Here is a 20775-nt window from a genome sequence, read left to right on the forward strand (position 1 = left end):
TATTTAATGTGATCATTCAGATCTCCAGTAGGAGAAAGCAAAACTTAACTTACCTGTACTGCTATTGGAGCATAAGTGATAATGTTAATGACATAGTACTTGAGAATAATTGAGACCTCAAGGGAAAGAATGTTGGAGAGATATGTGGTAGGTAAATACAGAGTGAAAAAAATCTTTAATAAGTTTGACAAGCAATAACATTTAATAATTTTTATGAGAAAAGTAAGAAATTACTTTAATACCATTTAAAAGAGAAAAAAAAAGCAATCTGATTTACGCAGTTCAATCTCTTCAGGCTGGAATTTTACCTGCTAAAAAGGGGATTTTAACTGGTGATTGTTGCAGCTCCCAGCAAAAGTATTATTTTGAAAAACCTAAATTAATGTTCCTTTTCGGTTGTTAATTTGATTTTACTGCTACAGAGCTGGCAAAATGTACATGTTGCTCTGCTGTGTTGCCTGCAAAACAGCTGCGTATCTGCCAGACAGAGAATTGTAAAAGCTGCTGATGTATGATGGGTGCTGAACTGGAGGCAGGTAGGTTTCCCTGCGCTTGAGAGTCAAGTCCTGCACAAGCTCCAGTGGGCCCATAGGAATCTCATGAGGTTTAACAAGACCAAGTGCAAGGTGCTGCCCCTGGGTCAGGACAACCCCCAATATCAGCACATCTGGGGATGAACAGATGGAGAGCAGCCCTGTGAGAAGGCCCTGGGGGTGCTGGGGGATGAGAGGCTGGACATGACCCAGCCATGGGCACTCACAGCCCAGAGAGCCAAACGTGCCCTGGGCTGCATCCAAAGCAGCGTGGGCAGCAGGGGAGGGAGGGGATTCTGCCCCTCTGCTCTGCTCTGGTGAGACCCCACCTGGAACACTGCATCCAGCTCTGGGGTCCCAGCGCAGGAAGGACAGGGACCTGTTGGAGTGAGTCCAGAGGAGGCTGCCAGTATGATTAGGGGGAGGGAGAACCTGTCCTACAAGGAAAGGCTGAAAGAATTGCTATTTGGTTCCTGAAGCAGCTTGTTTCCACCAGGATGAATGAGATTAAACTGCAGGTGGTAATTATGGAATAGGGCAGACAGTTCTGTGGTGCTGCAGGAGGAGACACTCCCATTCATGTCCAGGCTCAGAGAGCAGTCTTTTGACCTGAGGCTTGTTTGTTTTGGACTGTCACAAATTATTTTGATCTTTAACATAAGGGCAATATGCCTTCAGTGAACCAGTGACACAGAAATACTTTTGTTTATAAGGAATAAATGAAGTGGTTTGGTCATTATCATGTTCATCTCCAAATATTCACTTAATTCATGTCTCCCCCTCGGCTGTGCTAGCAGGTAAGCCTCGGGCTGTGCATGGTATCCTTTCACCAGGGTGCACAGAGCAGAAGGGAGCCAGCTCCATTTCAGTCTCCTTTTTCATGTGCTGTCCTGTGAGCTGGTGACATCAGCACAAAGAAAGAAGCATTCTCAGGGATGGAAAAAAAATGCAAAAGAAAAAATATATGTCCAGACATATACATGATTCCGTAGGAATGAGTCCCTTCTTTCTCTTTGCTTGATCCATTTTGTAGAGATGGATGTCAGTAAGACTACAGGGAATTGCTCCATAGAGGCTGTTAAGATGGGAGAAAACACTTGAGAGACCTGTAAGTCACGCAATAATTTCCTCACAGTAATAGCTGGTGAAGACATCAGCTGGAGAGTCCAACAAACAGGAAACCAGGGTCTCTTCAGTCTGAGCTGAGGATGCTAGCCCTACATAATTTTGGGCTGGGATTGGGTTTGAGTTTTATGTGGGTTGGAAGAAAGGGACTATGTGACAGGCAAGTTACATGAGTGATTGTTGGGTTGTTCTTGTGGTGCTGAACTGTAACAGAAAACTGAAGGGAAGCTGGCTTCAACAGATTTTCTTCTCATACAGACACACACAGCACAGACATGTACAAGCCTGGGAAGGTATTTTACCTTCTGCTGCATAGGGCTAAGACGCAGCCCCTAATAACAGGCTACACATCACCATAAAACCTCTTAACAAAGGAATTGCAGCTCAGGAAGAAAAATCCCACCCTCTTCATCTCAGAAACTTGTAATTCTTTCTGAGCATGTAGTGGTAAAGAAAACCCCCTGCTCTGAGATGATGTTGAGTTACCGTGGGCAGCCAGGGCTCCCTCCCTCCCTGGTGCCTGCTTCTGGCAGGGATAGGAAGCATTTGTCCAGTTACTTCCCAGTGAGGTCTGGTTTGCAGCCCCAGGAGGTATATGCAGGGATAGATGGAGGAGTTGTTGGAAAGATGTAGCCTGAATCGCAGCCTGTGCCCAAGGTGAAAGCCTGGCCAGGGGTAGGGCCAACTCTGGCTGGCCTGTCAGCAAGTAAATATTCTGCAAAGCACCACTCAGAGTAAGACACAGTGGAAGCCCTGCACCCTTTGCAGGGCTGGTGAGAAGGGAGCTCAGGCCACACAAGAACTTTAAGAGTGCCTAAGATGTCAGGCAACAACCTACAAAGAAAAAACATAGAGCACAGCAAATTCTTCTTTTATTTTCATGCCTGCCTTTCCTGTAAAACCAGTAAGTCCTCAAGGAGATTGGAGATTCTCTTAGAAATTAAGGTCTTTCAATAGGATAGAGGTGGTGAGAATAGGTAAAGAGCATATTTAATTGATACAGATGGAGGCGTGGACTTCTGTAAAATATCTGGAAAGCATCAAGGATTGGTTATCACACAAACCCATTTTGTTTGCTTGTTTGTTTTTTTATCTGTAGCTGTTAAAAGATATTTTCCAACTCTGTACAGAGTTTTCTTCCCCAGCCCTTTATTTATTTTTTTAAAAAATATATTTTTCTTTTGATCTAGACTTCCCCTGAAGTTTACTATAGAGGTAGCATCTTTGAGTCTGGCTTCTGGCATTTTTGACTCCTTCCATTACTGCTACATATCCTGAGGTGACTTTTGAGGGTTGTTTGTCAATTTCAAGTGATAGCTGCAGTGCAAAGAGGGCAGAATTTATAAGCCATGATCTCATAGCGCCACTCTCCAAACATGACCGTGGTAATCCAGTGCAGACAGAAGCATTCTAGAACTAAACTGAACAAAGACTGTCTTTGGAAGCTCCAGTGGGTACACAGATGTCAATTGCAGAAACCAAAGACTCGTCTATCACTGTATATTTCCGGAACTGATGTTTTTATGCACAAAACTGCTAAATACAGACTCTTCCAGCCCTTTCTCCACAACATAAATGACAAGGGCAACAGCAGAGGCTTGCTTTTATGAAGGAGTTACTGACATGAAATAAGATTATTACCTCAGGTTACATGGATGTTTGTGAGGCATTTTAGTTGCAACTGGAGTGAAAAAACAGAATTGAGGAGTATTTCAGCCAGATGGGTTTTACCCTATCTACAGTACTCCACTGTGGTCAGTATGAAAATATTCCTGGGAAATACCTTGGAGAAAAAATAATCTTCTTGATTGATGAACATTATTATTTAACTATGCACAGCGATACATACAGAATAATTTCAGCCTACACACTAAATGTGCGCATTCTAAATTCATTTCAGTGCAAGACTTAATGAGACTGTCCTTGGCAGTATGAATCCCCAGAATCAGTTTAGCTGTACCTGTATGTCAATTAATCTCAGATTCATTACTCTCATTGACAAAAGTCCCTCCAGGCTAGCAGTGCCGAAACTGGATGATGTAGGGGATTTTCTGTTGTGATTGTTGCCAGGTGATAAGCAAGTACAGGTCTCATCACTGCATGTTGCCTTCTGTAGGCAAGGAAAGATTACCAAAGAGAATTTAGACCGCATATTTTGCGTTCCAACTTTTCCGTAACTAGCAGAGTAGATTAAAGAAGCTGGGGTGTCTTCCTTAAATTTAAGATGTGGCTGCAGAGCAACCTTGTGAGTAACCACCCTCAGGTCCTGCTCTTTTGCTCATCTTCTTAGGAGCTGAACCCCCACAGGGATGGAGAGAAGTCAATACTTTTCTTCTCTGTGTATAAAGAGCTCTTCTCTTACATAAGGAGCAGGCTCTGCATTTCTGCGGAGCCATTTGCTCTAGCCTTCCTGCTCTGCATTTTCAAACCCATATGTAGGAAGATCACAGGCTTACTCTCACTTGCAGGGAAATGAACTAAGTTCAGTGCAACATCTTTTTGAAGAGGAATATGATATTTATTCACACAGTCTTTAAGCAAGTTGATTTTATAATTTCACTTTCCAACACTTGCAAACTCATAAAATTCCAAATATGTTCGTCCATGTGGTCTGGACGCAGAGGGAAAGAAGGACTTGTTGTCAAGTCCTCATCAGATTTTTGTGGTTGCTTTTGATAGGACACATCAAACTTATTTTTGGATATTGCTTTTATATCCTTTACAAATCATCAGTTATTAAGAAGCAGTCCTTTGCTTTGGGTTCATGCTTACTTCATCCTTTATAAATCTTACATCACTTTGCTGCTTCTTGTCTATTTTTCCTTGTGTGAAATATGTTTGAGGTGTCTTTTCTTGATAGTCTTAACAAAAAAAGATAGATATCTGTGATATTCCACAGATTTCTAGCCACCTTGCAGGTGTGTGGGTTGCAGGGTCTGTAGGCTCAGCAGGAGCACACTGGGCTGGTGGTTGTGACAAAACTGGCATTTCCCTCGATTTTGCTGCTGGAAGTGGTGTCCTGGGAGAGATCTGTATTTCTTCTGGTATTCACATATGGACTGTCCTCCATTCTTCATGCCTTGTTTAATTTTTTTGCAATCAGTCTTTACAAGCTTATGTATAACTGATGCTCATGTATAACTGAGAGGTTTGTTGTGCTCTGTGAGATTTTGGTGCTGGCTACATCTTTCAAACCTAATTGCTAGTGGTCCCCGAGGTCAAGAACCTGGGCAAAACATTCTTTGAGGCCCTGAGGAAGATGAGTGTGCCCATACTTTTATCGACTTTCTTGCGTGCTAGTTCATTTCCAGAATCTATAAAGCAGTACTTTCCTAAGAAGTAGATAAGGACTGGGGAGTGCAGCTAATCACAGGACAGGATGGGTAACTGAGTATATCCAAATATAAGGAATAACAATGCAAAAAGTGCACTGTACTATTGGGTATGGAAAGTAAAGTTAAAGTTTTCTCCCCAGCTAACCTGAGTAGCAGTTAAACTACTTTTATCTGTACAGTTGTTTGAACAGAAGGAAACAGGGATGGAAAAATCAATGATGAGCTTGTTCTGCATCATGTTCTGGAAGGTAATATCTCATACAATTATTAAGTACCTTTTAAGAAAGACCTAGGAAATCTCTAAATAATGGACTTTTCAAGATTATGAATTAGACAGATATTGCTGGCAAGCACAATTATACTCTCACAGGCTGCAATTGTGAATCTTTACAAGGTCAATATTGACTTCCTTACTCTTTGTTTTGTGCTGCTGAAACCCATCCTTCCACTCTGTTGGGTATCAGCAAGACAGCTGGGAAGTATGACTTGAAAAAAGATGAGAATGAAGCCAAAGTCTTGCAAAAATTTGTTGACGTTTATCTGGCCATCCAACTGTTACAGCCATACCTGGTGCAGCTACAGTGCCTCTGGTCAGTAGTTTTAAAAATGAGCTTTCTAATGTGAGCCAAAATGTTTCTGCTTGGCTGCAGAAGAAATAGATTAAGGTCTCTCAGATGTCTAACACTTCCAACACTTCTCACAAAACTGTGCTGAGAAAAACTGAAAAAATCTGCAAGATTTTTAAGTGATAGGGAGTTATTCTCATCTTTCACCACTGAACAGCAGAAATTCCTGAGGTTACGACTGCAGACTGTAGTCTTGACTGGATTCTTAACAATATGACTGAAATCCTCTGTGGCCTTCAGCAAATCTGGGTTCAGTCCCAGTGTCTGGGTTCCTCTGCCAAGGATCATCAAGGGTGTTGGTGTTCTGTCTATCCCTATCTTCAGTGCTGATATCTGCACATTCCAGTGTTGACTAGGCTTTCTGTTAGGTTGGTAGCAGTGCTGAACTAAGGCCGTGAAGAGAGATTTGTTAAGAGAGGTGTATTTTGTTACACTGGCTCATGTAACTGGAAAATGCATATAAACTTACAGATGAACTAAGCCTTTCTCAGTGCTTAGGGAGATATGAAAAAGTTGGAGTTAAAAATCAGGAAAAGTAATTTCCTGTTTAACAATATTAGCTACATGAGTGGTGGGAATTTACACCCACAAAAAAGGGAATTAGTAGTCGTAGAAGTGAAAAATTACCAGCTCCTAGAGAAAGGAAAGGAAGAGAAAGTAAACATCTAGAGAAGGAAAGCATACTCTACATTCAGTTATGTCATTTTTTGGGTAATTCTGGGATGACATTTCTCTTTCCCTGCCTTTTTCATTCATGAAATAAAGACAGTAAGAACTTGGTAACATACTGCAAACAAAAGAAACTGTAGAAGAAAAATATTTTTCTTCAATTATTCATTTGAATATTCAAGCTAGTAATTTTGATCTGTAAATCTGGGAATGGTGTGTAATGGCCACATGAAACACTGAGAACTTGGATAATTCTTATTGGAATAAACACACACATTAGTAGGGGGTTGCCAAGAAGTGTTTCTAGTCTTTTGATCTATTTTTAAATGTTGCGAATTTCATGCTTATCTTGCCAGATGAACCTGTGAGAGGTTCATGTGAGTTCACCCTCTTAAGAGTTTTTGTTTAATCATCAAATTAATCATTTGTTTAAATCGTCACCCCTTTCAGTCTTTAATTATAATTTGACCAGGCCAAAACTCATGTTCACATGGTTAAACTCTCTTTGCTTTGTCCCTTTACTATATTTTGGAATTGCTTCTTCCCAGAATGATGCTCAGACTTTGCCTGGTAGGGGGTGGTTGTCACCAGAAAAAAATGTGCCAGATAATGTCATAGTAGTTGAACAGTATCAATGTACATGTGCCATCCCTTAAGCCTATACTCTGTTCCTCTTCAGGTTACAGGTGTAGTTGGAGCCAAAGATACCAGGTTCCTGTAGTTGTAATGGAAGTAAGCTGGTTTGGTAAATGAGAACACATAATTGATCACCCTGTGAAAAGAAAAAAATGCTATTTGAAGGCAGGTGCTACTACAGGCCAAGGCAAATAGATTGGATATAGGCATGGGGTGATTGCCCAAGCCACTGGGGCCTGATTCCTCAGTTAACGGCTTCTCCACCCTAGAGGGGCCTAATGAAGCACAGCAGAGCATGATTCATTCAGAGCACATTCTCAGTATATTTCAGCTAAAAGTCAGTCAACTAGAACAATCAAATCTGCTGGAAACCAGTTCCTGGGTTGCTCACAGGGAAATGTGTTACTGTCTATGTTTAGATGACTTGCAGAATAGAATTGCTAGTGCACGGTGGGTGGTACTGTCTGTCCTCAGGGGCTTTGCTGAGGATGGTGTGGAGGTGCTGGAAGTCAAAGGTGAGGCTGGTGTGGGTATCCTGTCCCTCACCTTTCTCCTGTTTATGCTGTGCTTTTTGAGGCAGCCTGGCTGGATGTGCCAGGTGGTGCAGTAACCTGCCAGCTCTGCTTAGCCACAGGAAGCCCTGTGAGTTTCCAGGCATCAGGACGAGGCCTTGTGCATGCCAAATGATCCGACTCTCCTGTCTCACTAGTAATTCCTGGTTGCTGTGCTGGATAGGAGTTCTAAAGGACCAATCCCAAACCTTGCTCCTGTTAGTTCAAATGGCATCATCAAGGCTCAGAGAGAGAGTATTTCATTCCGCATTCAGTGTCTTGCATATAATGCAAATTACTTCTGACTCTTTATGATACAAAAAAGATTATTCCAGAGCAAATGGATTTGGAGCAAACCCAGTTTCCTACAGGAACGTGGCAATTTCTCAGTATCCTCACACAGATTTTGGATTGTACATTGTCATGCTGTTATTCACTTGGTCAAGAACTAGGAGGGCAGCAGAATTACATTGACTGAAAAACACGTTACAGGAAATGGGACCAGCTTCAATGTGAAAAATCACCTCCAGAGTCAGATATGCAAATAAAATCTATTGCAGCCTGTAACAACTGCAATTAAAAAAAAAAAAATCACTGTATTTCATTCTAGGATAATGTGTAGCTTCTGCTCAGGATGACCTTCATACATAGATGGTATTCTATTAAAAGCTGAGATAGTAATGAAGATATTCTCAGATGGCTGACATGAAACACCTCTTAACAATGGTAAGCATATAAAACATGTTTTCATGAAAGAAAAGTTACTTTATCTGTCAGAATTAAGACCAGAACTTTGTTGTCTTTACAGTACATGGAAAAGAGTTTATGTTACTTGCTCAGAAGAACAATCTGTTAATTCTGATCCTCAGGATAACTCATTGGATTGCAGCAGAGAGTCTGCATGTGAAAAAGATAAATTTGCATTATATAAAATCCTCATCTAATGTCATGACCCCTTACTTCTTCAAATCTTATAGAAGATGATACAAGACTTACAGAATCATTAAGGTTGGAAAAGATCCTCAAGATCATTGTGTCCAACCTTTGGCCAAAACCTACCATGTCAGCTATACCACAGCACTTGGTGTCATGTCCAGTCTTTCCTAAAACTCCTCCAGGAATGGTGATTCTACCACCTTCCTGGGCAGCCCATTCCAATGTCTGACTGCACTTTCAGTGAAGAAATTCTTCCTGAATGGTGGGGAATACAAACACTTTTCCTGAGAGGAGAAACATCTGCCATTTGCAAATTACACAAAAGGATCTATGGAAACCACGTGAACCTTGAAGGAGTTGGAGGTTATCATTCTTAGTTATAGGAAGTGCAATAGCACTTGTAACTTTGCCAGAGTGGAGCTACCTCAGAGAAGATAATACTTGACCATATAGTTACATGTAATAGGGACACTTTAAAATAAAATATCATGCACTTTAGGAGACAAGGAAGTAATAGGAGATTCAGTGGCTGTCTGGCAGTTAAACTTCACAGGTTTTGGCAGAAGTTCAAAATAATGGTTATTTGAAGTTAGGGTGTTAGGTGAAGTGGGAGCTCTTAGGTTTCTGAGCAATTCAGAAACATGAGCTGCTTTAGGACCCTAATGTTGGTGTAAATATCCAACCAATATATCAGGTAAAATGTGAACCATGTTCAGCTGTGACAAGAACCAGGAAAGGGAGGGAACAAAAATAACACACTGTCACCTATGGTTTTTGGCGTTAGACTCCTTCACGTTAGATAATTCACTCCTCCAAGGGAATGTCAAGAGATTACATCTGGCCAATTACATTTCATACCTTTTTTCCCTGGCTAACAAGGTCTGCAATGCTGTGTCATCTAGGGATTTCTTTCTATTATGATGTGACAGATTAGACTATATACTGTGAAACATAGGTTAGAATTTCTTCCCTATTGAATATTGCAATGACATGTTTTTGAACCTGAGTTGTAATTAAGTTTAAACTTGGTTTGATGTTTAGATTGAAATGGAGGCCACTACATAAGCCAAGTTGGAAGAATGTAACTCTCTGAGCTCAATAATAGAGTCACAGGGTTAACTGTATGAAACATTTCAGAAAACATAATCTCTTAGGGCAGAAAGACTGAATAGAAATGGATGCATTTCCAGAATACTTGAGAGGTGAAAAAGTCCATATGGAGAAAACTGGTGATGTATCAAATAATGTGTGTATGAAATACTGAAAGCAGACAAGAATTTGAGTCTTTTTTAAGGTGACCAGGCCTAAGGGTATTTGTGTACTGTGGTGCCTGCTGCAAAAGGATTTAGGCCGACTTACAATTGGCTTATGACCCAGGTCCATTGTACTAAATCTCTTGCTGTTGGTGTATCAGAAATCAGATTTAGATGCATGTGGGTAGCATGTCAGATGAGTGCAGAAAGAAACCTAGGACATAACAGACAATTTTATCTAGTTTCTAATTTTGTTTTTCTTTGAATTCAAACAGAATTTGGCTGTTAAAAAATTAATTTTAATTTTTTTTTAATTAATTAAATTAATTTTTAATTAATTTCTTTTTTTCCCTGTGAATTGTTGGTAGGTCTATAGAGCTTGAACCACTGCTTTGTTCTTGTAGATAGCTATATGGGAACGTATTCGGTAGCTGATCACTTATCATTCTTAAGGCACCTTTTACTAAAAGGAACATTAACATTCTTAACACAAGTATTCTAACACTTGCTCCCATTTTGTCACGTTTCTGCTGACCAAGTCTTTTGTCTGACTTTGTTCCTTTTAGAAGGATTAATTTAATTCTGATAATCACCTTTTTATTTTTAAGCTGCAGTGCATTTTTCCTACCCATTTTCTTTCTGGACATGGCAAAACTGCAATTAGTTTATTCATCCAGGTGCCTTTGCCTATAGCCTGCTAGAGATCGTGTCAAAAGTCTCCAGAAACTTTTACAATTAACAGTTGTAGCTGTTTAGCAACTGACTATCATTAGTAGCCTCTCTGTTCAGGTTACCTAATTAGTTACAACCAATTACCAGTAGGTTGTTCTTCTCTTCCGTGCAACTTGTAATTTAGTGAAGCACCTTTTCCCTCACCCATTTAAAAGTCTGCTGTAGATTGCTGTGCTTGAATGATTAATACCCACCTGATAGGAGATCCGGACTTGCTAGTGAGGTTTGCTAGTGAGGACTTGCTAGTGAGGTTTGCTCTAATGGCAGGTAGGCCAGCATCAGCACAATTCACTTGGCAGGCAGATCAGAGGGTGAGGCTCAGTATGATGTACAGAAGCACTGGTGGGAGAGCCACCTTTTTCCCCTTGAACTGTGTGGATTTATGATAAAGCCGAGAGCTTTATCCTCCCATGCGTTTCTAATAAAAATGACTTTAAACAAGCTCATGAAAATGTCATTGTGCTGCAACAGGAGCTCCATTTTCTCCTGGGCAGGTTGAAAAGATCAGGCTTATCAGATCTGTGCAGGCAGTACAGAAAGAGGAAACACCCCAGAGCCTCTGGGGTGTGCTCCTCCCTGCCTCAGAGAGCATGTTAGAGGAGGGAAGAAAGGGCTCTGGGGACATCTTATTTCTGCCTTTCAAAGGTAGCTTATAAGAAAGATGGAGACAGACTATTAGCCTGTAGTGATAGAACAAGGGGTAGTGGGTTTAAACTAATTTAAACTAATTTTTTTTATATGATGAGTGTGGTAAAACAGTGGAACAGGTTTCCCAGAGAGGTACTAGATGCCCCATTCCTGAACACATTCAAAGACAGGTTGGACAGGGCTCTGAGTAACATGATCAAGCTGTAGATATCCCTGCTCACTGCAAGGGGTTTGGACCTTTAATGGTCCCTTCCAACTCAAACTGTTCCATGATTCTACAATTCTATGATCTTCCCCTCTTCATCAGAAATTTCTCTGCTACCTTGAGAAGTCTGCTGTGACCACAGAAACATTTTCCTAACAATGGCTACAGGACCTCCCAGATTTATTTCTTTTGGGACCCTGAAATTGAAATTCCTGTAAGAGGGCATTATACTTGCCTGAAGATGCCTAGTTCCTATCAGCTAATTTGGACTACTGAACAAGTCTTCCTCTGTCCTGTGAAACACTGATTTCTTCACAAAGCTGAAATTTTAGTGCTTTGATTTTTAACCAGGTATTTAGTGTGTAAACTGAGAAAAGCATTTTCTAGTGCCAGAAATCTGTTGTGGTAGATGTTTGGTGAGGTTCTGCAGACTGCAGGCCTTTTTCCAGGGAATGCTTCACAATAATGAACACCAAACAGAAATTACTGAATACAGGTACATTTTAATTAACAGCACTTGTGTGCCTAACATATGTTGAAAAAAAGGTATTTTTATGAAGGTTCACCTGAGACTTGTTTGAGAAGGTTCACCTGAGATTTGAACATCGCAATCTAAATGAACATTACTGTTCTTGGTATGTGCCAGTTTGTCAAGATTTCTGAGCACAGATGGGGAACAGTGAGAGAAGCTTCCTTTTAACATAAAATACCAGTTTTATTAATATCCATTGAGACTGGTTGATCTTTAAAGCAAAGTGAAGCTTTGAAGAGTAGAGTGAAATAAAAAAATGGCAAATAATCACAGTAGTCTTTTTATGTGCTATGCCTGTGCAATGGCAGGATAACACTAATGGTTGTGCATTTTTTATTGAAAGAGGGTCAGTACTTGACTAGAACCAAAGTAACGTTGCTGCTTTGCATGAGGTAGCTTTTGTAGCCTGATAACTTGCTTCTTTGTGTTTCCCAGAATATTATTTACATGGTATCTGCTTTACTTCAATTCATCCTAGCAAAAGTTCTTACTTTGTACTCTAGATGTAGCCAAATAATATGTGTAAACTACATACAAAACGAATGATGGTGTTAGGATTAATTATTGAGACAAGAAGTCAAATAATACGTATGTATAACTATTTTCAGAGACTGAAGTCATGGTATGGATTAGGGTTTTTTTTACCCATTTATTTCGATATAAAACAGAAATAGTTTTCTGAAAGTATTCATTAAGTCTATTTTAGGCTCCCTTTGGAACAGTTTCGAGTACTGAATATAAATTGGCATCAGCACTTTCCATGCTCCCACTGTAAGTGAAGTAACAACAGCAATTATGTGATGCTGTATATGATTTAAGGTTGTAGGTTTTTTTGAGTCATTCTCTAACAAAATAGATGGCTCTATGTGTAATGACACTTGCCTATATTTTCTCAAGTGACACTTTGCAGACACATCTAGTTATAACACTAAATCTATCTTTTGTGAATTAATTAAGATGGTATTTGTGTTTCTAATTCCCTCAAGGAAGAATGTAAATGAAGTATATTATGCTTAAAGTATTATTGTTGAGTTAGCTTGAAAATTTCAGTTTAAGATTCTGAATGTTGCTAGAGCTGTCTCTGTCAAGAAATAGAAGGTGTCTGAAATCCTTTTCCTATTAAATGCATACTCCATGTTTAAAAGAACTGACTGGAAATTTCTGTTACAGAAAAGGGTAAAATATTATATAGAATGCGTATCAAATTCTCTGTAAAAATACATGTATTTGATTTTAAGTTTTATAGGTAAGTACACAAAAAAAAAAAGAAAATCTGAAAAATGTTGAATACATAGCTGAACTTTTCACTTTATATTATATGTGGAGGCAAATTTTCCCGTTGTGTCTTGGTTACCTACAAAAATGTGTTCCAGTGGCATACACAGCAGTTTAAACAGAACACAGGAGACAACACAGAAGGTGAGACGCCAAATAATTTCAACTACATGTAGTTACATGGTCCTTCATACAATTCCTTTTCCTTTTTTAGCCTGGAAAATAGACTTTTAAGTCCTTAATTTCTGTGCATCTTCCAGCCATATAGTACTCAGTTAAAATAAAATGGGTAACGGCTGATTGAAGAAGGCGAGTCCATGCCATTTTTGGCCCTGGGTCATACAAGATGTTCTTCTGTCACTAGATGAAGTACTGTAATGTAAAAAGCCCATTAGCCTTGATCCTGTGACTGAATCAATTGTTTATAGATTTGTAAACATGCTATCAATGAATATCAAGGGATCAGTAGTACAGACCTCTGCACCTGCACACCCTTCCTCAATGGAAGTAAGTGCTCAAACACTCCATGTGTGCATGAGTGTGCCGTGGGTTTTATAGAGGGAGAAATTAAGACAGGGGGTGACTGGAGAATTTCCCAAGTAACCTGTGATTATTCAGGATGGTATTCATTAGTCTTGAGCATAGGAGCCTCAGAAGGTCCTACAGTCTTACAATATATCAGCCTTCTCAAAAGTTCAAATACTGACAATGGTTGCATACCAAAAGGCACTCTTAAGAATCTGGTTAAGGAATGGCCACCTGGACGTGACAGCAATTTACTAGCAAGACCCAATTTTTTCTGTGTCTCAGGCTCTGGCTGAGACATGGTCCAAAAAAAGGGCATGCAATTATCTGTTTGCCTGTAAGTCCTAGATTGTCCCTTTTTTTTTTTTTTTTTTAATGCAGAAATGCTATAATGGTTCTCTTTTAACTGTAATTTTAAAAGGCCGAATTTCTCTATGACAGGCAGTATCTTAGTCTGACCCAAATTCACTCTTTGTGGAGCTGCTTTGCTGGAACAAGATGAGCAAATGTCAATCCTTGTTTTCTGTTTTCATGGGAATAGATGAGAGTGGATATATTTCCACCAATAAGATTTGGAGGGTGATGTGTAATGTTAACATGCAAATTAGGTTGAAATGATATTTCTGTCAGGGGAAATAAAAACTCTTCCATGAATTTCCCTCATCATTCCTTTCATTTTCTGCACATAAGCTCCATGTAAAACTTTCAGGCTGGTAATTAGGCAAATTATAGGGACCTTCTCATATGAAAACTAATGCAATTTCCAGAGAGAATTTCAAATGAAGATGCCCACAAAGAAGGCAGAAGTCTGAGCTCGTTTTCCTTTATTGAGAGTGATTTGTAAGTACACAGATTTTTCGCTGTCTAAACTTGACAGCAGCAAGAGGATCTAAAGGTGGACTTTCTTGCAATGAATAGGTCTCTGAAAAATACTTGTCTTCCAGAAAGTAACGTGTTTAGATGCAATGTAATTTTTTTGAAAATATTCCTGCTTAGCTCTGATAAAATTGTGCAAGCTGTCTGCCTATTGTGTGATCTTCATGAGAAGTCATGAACTGGTGAAGGTTTATCCAAAATCAGCACAGACTTGTAAAGCTTGCAGCAATCTTTCCCAAGAGATAATTTATGGGAAAAGCCAATTATAAACTAGGTTTCATAATTTGCCGCAAACTCTCTGTGCAGAGTTTCACAGAGAATCAGAATTTCTGACTTTTAAGGACATAGGGCAATAATAAAAAAGTCTGATTGTCAGCCTTTTTCCTTTTAAAAGCAACAAATAATACTCAGTAAATATACAAGAGGCTGGGGAAAATATAATAAGCTATGTAAGTAGGAGCCACCTCTCAAAACAAGGGAAGGTTTTGGGGTGGCAGAGTCAATAAAGAATAAATAGGTGACAACACAATGTGTGAAATAGACTAATATTTATAGTCAGAAATGTATTGACGTAATACTCTTATACTTCCTTCAGACATTTTTCTCAGTCCTGCATTATACCTATATAAAAAGATGAACATTTCTCAAAATCAGTGTATGTTGAATGAACCTAATTTAGAAGAAACTCATTGTAAAATTGAGAAACTTAGTCCTGTTGGCATGTGCTCCAATTGACTATTCCTAGTTGAGTTCTCCAGGGATTGGTTTACATTCTATATTTAATACTTTTTCATCAGTATGCAGAAAAGGGAATGTCAGCCACCTGCTTTGGTGGGGTTGTGAGGGAATAATCCGGGCCCTGGGAACTGATCTGCTTCAGCTCCACTGGGCTGGGGTGGAAACTCTCCCCAGATCCTGCAGCCCACTGGGTCTGGTTCCTCTTTAAAATTATTTAATCACGTCTACCAAAATTTATAGCTCACACTGAGGTCACATTTTAAGCCAGCTAGAGGCTTTACCAAGGCATGTGAAGGATGTCTGAGAGCAGGCCTTGCTGTCTGTGTAATACAGTTTGAATTTACGTTCTGAGCAGGCATGGGATTGATCCAGTGTCTGGGACCTACTTCACCAATAATACTGGACAAGTGCCCAGAGACACTTGTGCTCCCTGCAGGAGAAAAAGCTAGCCAAGGCAAATGTTCTGAGGAGGGACATCCCTCAATTTCACTGTCTTGGTGAAAAGACAACTAATTTAGACTTATAAGCTATCTTCCTCACCTCACATTCTTTTCTTAACCACTTAGGAAATGACCCCCAAATCCTAATTTTACTTCTGCAAGTAGGACTTACTATTTTCAGTCTTATTTTTCTCTACATGTCTGATAACTGCCCCTTTCCTTCACAACCTTATCATTGTGGAGTGGAGGCTGAAAATACAAACATCATCTGCTTCCAGATACTGGTCCCTGTGGTCAGTCTGGGAACATCTTTGGTGTTGGAAGATGGACTGCCGTTCATGCTTATTATATTACAGTGAGAGGTTTTTGTTTTTTATTATGGAAATTAGGTAACCATTTCCTCATAAAACTGCTTGGAGCAGTTGCTGGAGGTGTAGTGCATTTTCCTCAATCTATTAATGAAATCAAACCATATAGAATTAAACTAGGAAGGAGAAGCACAGCCAAAATACAGGAGAAATGTTTCATTCTCAAACCTTAACTAAGCTTCAAGCAAAATATCTTGGGACAACATGGAGTCTTAATTTCCTCATTGCTTGAAGGGTTAATCTCAGATGTGTCTGCAAAGTGTACTGCTGTTCAAGTGAAAGCTCTGAGTTGCTGGCAGGGATCAGTGCATGAAGTGGTGTTATCTAGAGGGTAATATTAGACAGAGAAATGTTTGTCTCTTTTTTAACATAGTGTAAGCCCATGCATTTCAGTAAACTGTAGTGATTTTGTTTTGATAAATTGCATTTTGGACATTGGTCCAATTACCTCCACCGATAATGATTATGTTTATATTTTTGACAGCTGAGTCAATGAAGTTAGGGTTCATAAAATATTGTTGATGTGACATTACACAGCATTTTCATTCTTAAATCCTTGGGTTTGGTAGTACTTGGATATAATGAAGTAGAATTTAATATCCACCTACAGCAGGGAGAAAGTTCATATTTTTATATCTATACAGCTGCAAGGATATGACGCCCACCCCTACTCACCTTTAATTCTGTTATCTTAAGAGCCAAATGGGAAAGCCCTCTAGGAATAGTAATTCTATCAGCTTAGGGTAGTAAAGTGCTAGTTTTCATATCACAGCTATAATGTCCTCACTTGATATTTTCATCCATTTAGTTGCTGAAGAATATTGCTTCTTTATCACACATTTTCTAAGAATTCCTATGGTTTCCAGGAGATCTGGATCAGCATTAATATGTATTACCAAAAGTTGTTCCCCAGCACAGGACACTTAATGTGTGAGGAGATGATGCAGATGTGCTGACAACAGATCACAGGTCTGTTTCCACAATGACTAGGGGAATAGCCAAGTTTCTGCTGACATCACTGAGAGAAGGTGCTAAGAGCATGATTTTTACCATCTTGCCTGAGATTGTTGCTATAAATGACAGGCCATAGTTTTGGAACCTTGTGATAAGCTGCAGAAGGCATCTTTGAGATTATAGTGCTGCAAAAATGGGGTCCTTTTTTTAAGATAAGAGGCATTCTTCTCTTAAAAAAGAGGCATAAATCACTTTCTTCTCATGTCCATTGTTTTTGTCTGGCCTCTTGGGCTCACAGGGATGTCTGTGTAAGAGCAGTTTTTCTAATTTTATCACTAAAAACTTAGAAATTATTTTCTGCAGATATGGGAGGTATTTACCATAGCATGCTTGCTTGGGAGAAGCAAGACCCTTTTTGAAAATACCCAAGCAAGCTTTTGCTCTGTCTCACAGCGTTGCTGGGTTGATTTTCAGTTCAGAGGTGAAGGTCTCAGTCCATGTTCCTTCAGCCTGGACATTACATCGACATCCGCAGCATGGTGGCACTGTGCGGGCTGAAGGATGGGTGGGGAAGGGGTGAGGGTGCCAGGCACCATCGAGGTTGAGATATGAGGCACACGAAATAATTCTTGTTGCTCCTGGAAAATGTGCCTGTGTACACAGTATTAACTCTCAGCCAGCAACGAACTGACCTCCCTTCTCTCCCTGATTATCTTTGAAATGTCTGACTAAACAGAGGGCTTCTTCTGACTGTGGATGCTGCCATCCTCTGAGCTCCTTCAGCGCCCTCATGCTGGCTCTATTCTGTCAGTCACGGTCTGCATCCTCCAGAGTGAACAACTTTGGAAAATAGTCATCAGTCAGGTCTTATCAGTGAAAGTGAAGATGAGGACTGTCAGGATAACTAATCTATTGACACATTGCTTACTGGTGAATTCCCAGGCTCTAGGCTGTGCTCAAGTTTTCACCCAACAGCTAAATCAAGCAAATTCTGCATCCACAACTGCATCTAAGCAGTTTGTTTCATTTATAGAAACACTGTGTGTCAGGTGGGGAGGGAGAGAAAAAATGAACTTTCTTCCCTGCTGGTGAGTTTGGGAGGAACAAGAGAAGAGTTTGTACCTGAGAAATCTCTTGCTGTTTTAGATAATGAAACAATTTTTTCCCCACAAAGGTTTACCTCTTCACCTTTCATGTGTGCCTGGGATGGGGAGCCCTCCCATGCTCTTCAGTGACTAATTATTGAGCTGTGCTCAGAAAAAGCTCTGTCACATGGTAATCAAATGGGAACAAGAAATTATTACAAATGACACTGTATGCTAGATGAAGTGGCAACGAAAAGTCTTTAGAAATCCAAAACAAGAAAAGGAATCACTTGGTAACTACATGTGACATAATTAATTATAGGATCATCATGTCTGTTTTTCTTGCCTGTGCTGGTCTTCTAGACCTAAATATTTTGCTTTGTTTTAAATATTTCATTTACTTGTATGGCTTGACACAATTTTCTTCTTCTGATGTACTTTCTGATTATATCATTGAAGAAAACTGCCTTCACTCTCCCTTGTCCTGTTTTTCCCTCCTGCTTGCTTTTGCATAATTTTAAAGACATACTTGTTCTTTTTACTTAGAGAAGTACTTCAATATATTCAGACTTGACTCCATGAAGAATTTCTTTTGCCTCTGTGATTTCAGAGAGCCTGAATTTATATCAGAATATCATATATATGTAAAAATTAAGATGGGAAACTGTAGGGAGAAATCTCTTTGAGCTGTCATGCTAATGTAATTTTATTTTTAAAGTATATTCGGAGACCTGTTGCTCATCGTTTTAATGCATTAGCTTTGCATTTGCTGATCTGGTCTTGGAAGCAGAGGCGTGGGTGAAAGTTGGCATACATTTGGTGTCACAGCAGTTCTGCTCTGGAGTCTGCAGATCTACAAGCCAGGCCTAGAGATGACTCCAGAACTATAGGCTCAGGTGGGAAGGGTGATATTGCTTCTAGTTCATGTTGTCTGCTGTCTGAACTGAGAAAGCCACCCCATAGTGGGTGTGACCCAGAGCAGCCTTTAGTTAACAACATCTGCCGTGTGATCAGTAAGAGTGATGGGAGCACAGGTTGAAGAGTATTACCTTAATGCTCTTTGGGCATATTCTGAGCTACAAACAGGGCATGGAAGTACATGTCTGTGCCTTTGTGCATCTCAGAGTTAGATCATGCTTTAATTCCTCTTCTTGGATCCAGGGAGGGTGGAAAATCTCTGAACCTCAAAAGTAAGGAGAGCCTTACTTTTGAAAAGATGTGCAGCCCTTTTCTGGATGGAGACAGCCTTGGAAAAGCAAAAGGCTTAAACAAGAGAGTTCTGCCCCTTTTTGGGTTCTCTGTGTCTTTATACTTCTACCAAGGCCAGGCTGTTGAATCTTTGGGACAACACAAGGATAAGAACCACAGAGTATTTGGTTATGTCTGTGGAAACAGTGGTCAATCACCCTGTGGATTGTCCAAGAGACCTGTGCAAGGTTCTCAGAGCTGTCACAGAAATAAGACTGTAAGGGTTTTTCTTTCATTATTATTATGTTGTCTGTTTATCTCAATTCAAGCACCGATTCAAGCACCTTTTAACATTTGCTTGACAACACTTGCTTACTTAATTTGCTATTACAAAATCTTTTAGCATTCCAGATACAGATTTGCAAAGGAGTAAGGTGTTTAAAGATGAGGACTGATTTTGAAATTTCTAAATTTTGATAGAAGTCACCTGCCTGTGAATTGGGTGACTTCAAAACTCTGAGGCTTTATAGAGCTAAACTTCAAGGGCAAGAGTTATGTGTCCTTGAAAATTCGGAATTTTCCATTTGGGGGACAATAATTTTCAGTGACTGGGGACAATAATAAAGGTGTGACGGTTTAGCATACAGAAGGGAAGTCTCAAGGAGGGATCTTTTTAATGGATGTAAATACCCTGAAGGGAGGGTGCAAAGAAGATGGAACCAGGCTCTGCCTAGCAGTGCCCAGTGACAGGACAGAGGCAGTGGGCACAAAATGAAACACAGGAGGTTCCCTCTGAGCATTCCTCTGAACACTTTTCTGCTGTGGGGGTGACTGAGCACTGCTAAAGGTTGCCCCAGGAGTCTGTGCAGTCTCTGTCCTTGGAGGCATTTTGAATATCCAGTTTTTGAAGCTGTCTGGACACTGTCCATGGCAACATGCTGTAGGTGGTTCTTCTTAACCAGGAGGCTGGACCAGATGACATCCAGTGGTCCCTTCCAACTTCAGTCATTCTGTCATCGTGTGATTCTCTGGTGCGGTTATCACACTTAGATGTCACTTACATTGGAACTTTATTAATATTGTTATTTAGCTTGTTGTTTTGCAGAGCTACCATACTGCTTTTACCGGTTATTAATAAATCTGTATCTCATTCTATTACCTGTTTCAGTTTGAAATCATTCATATTTCAATAGTTTTCCATTGATTTAAAAAGAATTTTGGCTCTGAGTCTTTAGTGATTCCTGATCCTTCATGTAGCCTGAAGTTTCTGCAACAATGCAATAACAGAAAACTAAAAGTCAGCAGCACATTTTTCCCAACAGGTTTAGTTTGTAAACCATTAAAACATCCTCCTCTACTCACAGATGAAGGACAAATTTACCTTGAAGTTACAAAAGTAAATCTCCTTTCTGTCAGATTTGTTACATGGTAACATGGTTACATGGTAAGTAATTTTATTTTACCATATAAATTCTAGGGTGTTACAGTATATATATAATTTGCTCTTTCCTTTTCTTGGCTGTTACATTTTGGCTGCAAACATGA

Source organism: Corvus kubaryi, unplaced genomic scaffold (genome assembly GCF_017639235.1).
Source record: "Corvus kubaryi isolate FWS band 111438036 unplaced genomic scaffold, C.kubaryi_AGA036_p1.0 37249, whole genome shotgun sequence".
NCBI classification, from domain to species: Eukaryota; Metazoa; Chordata; class Aves; order Passeriformes; family Corvidae; genus Corvus; species Corvus kubaryi.